This window comes from Callospermophilus lateralis, unplaced genomic scaffold (assembly GCF_048772815.1).
Source record: "Callospermophilus lateralis isolate mCalLat2 unplaced genomic scaffold, mCalLat2.hap1 Scaffold_323, whole genome shotgun sequence".
NCBI lineage: Eukaryota > Metazoa > Chordata > Mammalia > Rodentia > Sciuridae > Callospermophilus > Callospermophilus lateralis.
In genome coordinates this window covers 1268867-1272227 of record NW_027513809.1, presented here as the reverse complement: position 1 = coordinate 1272227, position 3361 = coordinate 1268867, and positions in this window count along the sequence as shown.

The following is a 3361-nucleotide window of genomic DNA, read 5'->3' as shown; positions in this document are numbered from 1 at the left end:
GACCTGTCTGTCTTTCTCTTTGGGTCCACCCAGGCATAGACATGCTGTGTCTTATGGTGACTCTTCTTAATCTTTTGAGGAACCACCAAGCTGCTTTTCGATGCAGCCGTACCCCTTTGACTCCCATTAGCAGTGTGTGCGGATTCCGGGTACACAGCACCCTTGTCAGCACTGTGATCTGTGTTCTGACTTAGCCCTTCTGTGATGGTGAAGTGGTATGGCTTTGGCTTTCATGTGCATTTCCTTGATGCTGATACTGAGTAGCTTGTTCATGTGCTTATTGGCCATTTATATATCTGTTTGGGGGAACTGTCTTGAGTCTTTCCCCATTTTAGCTGGGTTGTCTTTATTGTTAAGTTTAAGGGTTCTCTATGTATTCTAGAGACTAGTCCCTTTGTCAGATATAGAACTTATAAACTTTCCTCTTCTTTCTAGGTGTGTCCATTCACTTTCTTGGTGACATCCTTTGAAACCCCCAGTTTTTTAATTTGGATAATGTCTAGTCTGTGTGTTTTTTTTTTTTTTTTTGGTTGCTTAAAGATCTTAGGAATCCTCCTTTTGACACTGCCCTTAAGACCATCTGGCCTCGGTTCTGGATATGCTCAGAGTAAGGTGGCTATCTTGTTGGCAGCAAGCCCCTCTCCAAGGGTCTTCCTTGAATATTCTCCCACCTGTGCCTCTTTCTCCCCATTCCAGCATCCACCCTGGAGGCAGCAGCCCACTGTACACTGCCTGTCTTATTCTCCTTTTGAATCCATCTATGTGCTGCCACCACATGCACCATCTTTGGTCTCCAGTGGCCACCCAGAGTGGCCCCTACTCCTGACCTGCTCATGTGCATTTCTGCAATGCAGCTTTCAGAGCTCACTGTGGCTGGACTCTGTTCTACTGGGTGTCCTGGCTCCATCTCACATTGCTCCAGGCACACCTGACTGTTACACACACTGCCTGATACTCACAGGGCCATTTGTATCACCTGTGTTAACTGTGTGACCTGCTGTTGGTTACTCGGACTGTTCTGGTTATATTTGGTGCACCACCTGTGTGCACACTCCTTACCTGCCTGGGCTTATGTCCTCATCTGCAGATCTTCCCTAACCCCTAACTGTGTGCCCTTTAGATGGGAGCCTGGGGAGCAGACTTGTGAGTGCCAAGGCAAATATCAGGAGAGTCCCCCCTGGCTCCTTGAACTTGCACGTTGGCACCAGTGATCACTTGGTCATAACTCAGTGTGTAATAGTCATTTTCTTCTTTTCTTCTTGCTTCTGAAGGGTGAAGTTTTGGCAGAATGAGATTATTATTGGTTAACTATCAAAATGGCAGTCTGGTGAGCCCCGTGGTTAGTGATGGTGCTGGGCAGGAGTGTTCCCAACACCTTAGAGAGATATTAACAGAACTCTGCCCAGTAGGCTTCTGCCTGCTTTGCCTCCTTTGTTGTAGATCCTGCTCAGGATTCCTGGGGCTGTTATTGCATGTTCCCCCTCCTGCTGGAAGGCACCTGCCTGTCTTCTCTGCTTGAGTGCAATGACCACATCATTCTCACATTTGCTGTCCTAGGTCCAGGGATGTCCTCGGCCACAGTGGGCGGTTCTTGTGTGAATGCATCATGTCAATGACAAATCATAAATACAAAGTAGGGGCAAGATAATAATGGGGATGAAAAATTCTGATTAGCATCTTTCTATGCCGTCTCTGTGTTTAGATATATACTGTGTCACGGTGGCCGACAGTGCCACTGCAGTAGCGTGCACACAGTTTTGCAGCCTTGGAGCAGGGGGCTGTACCACACAGCCCAGATGTGCAGTAGGCTATGCCGTCGAGGTTTGGTAAGCACACTCAGTGTTCACAGTGACAAATTTGCTGAAGAGTGCATGTCACAAAACATATCTCTGTCACTAATCAACATGCAACCTTTTGGAGGTATGACCTGCAGGTCAGGCAAGCTGTCCTCAACTACTCCACAAAACTACCAGTAGCATTTGGTAAGGCACAAGGGTCAGGATCCTGGACCCAGATTCCAACCCTGTGATGGAGAAGCTATCTGAGGCTTTTGGACATCTGTTGCAAGTAGAAAGAGGGTGATAGTACCTGCCTCAGGCTTCTCAGGGATCCAGTGAGGCAGACTTTGGAAAAATGCCGAGTATTCTACCCTAAACCTAGTATAGGCTTATTACTGTTGGCTAATTCTTCAGCAAATGGGATGTTCTGCATGTTGAAATTCTGATTCACAGTCACGATGAATCCCAAAGAAAAGTGAGAAGCTGAGATGTGGCAGTTATGTTGGGAACGCTTACTTTCCTTTAGATTTTTGACAAGAGTATGTCTATACAACTTAACATTTGTGAAAAAGTTTCAATAACATGGAAAAGTGGTTGTAGTAACCAAGAAAAATAGGTTTCAGAGATAAACATTCAGAGTTGGAATGCTCTTACAAAAAAAGTCAAGCAGTAATTTGCCTTTAATTTGTGTGTGTGTGTGTGTGTGCGTGGTGCTTGCTCACGTACATGTGTGCTTGTGTATGTTTGATAATCTGTTTACATGGCAGTAAACCCAAAGGTACAAAATGTACTAGAACAATCTCACACCTCTGCACATTCAGCTCTCCTAGTAGGCAGTCCCTCCTATCAGTGTTTTTTCTCTTTACAGAGAGATTTTGTGTATGGCACATAGCCTATAAGAGTATTCTGTCCCTCCCTGCCCAGCACATTATAATTAAAATGCAGATTGTCCCATACTGTATCTGTAAGCAACCCAGCCATGAGGAGAAAACTCCAAGCATGTTATTAAAATAGTTTTCCCTTCTCAAGGGGGAGGTTTGTCTGGGATGTTTTCATGCACTCAGTTCAATTGGTGGATTTTACTTTAGGTTTTAGTTTAAATATTGCATTATAATTGGTGTTTAAAACCAAGAGGAAAAAAGCTAAATGGAAACCTTAAACCTAATACTTCAACATAGATTTTTTTTAAATCTCTATCCTCCCAAAGGTGTCCATTGGTTAAGAGGCTGGATATGGGATTGGACGCCCAGAGTTTAAACTGACCACCATTGTGACCCTGGGGAGAGACAACCCCTCTACCTCTTGCTGTCATCATGTGGAAAAGACCTAATAGTTCCTGTCTCTTAAGGTGGTTATAGACTTTAAGGGAGCAAATGTGTAAAACTCTGGAAGTTGGGCAAACATTAATAGCCAAGTTCTCTATCATTACTCCTGACCCTGCTCCTTACATAGCTGTGAAGCTTTGGTAGAGCATCGAACTTCTGTAAACAGGGCAACTTGGACACTTGCATGGTTTTCCCCAGGTCAACCCATGTCATTGGCAAGAGCTGTGTGGCCCACAGAAGAGAAGACAGCTGCCTACC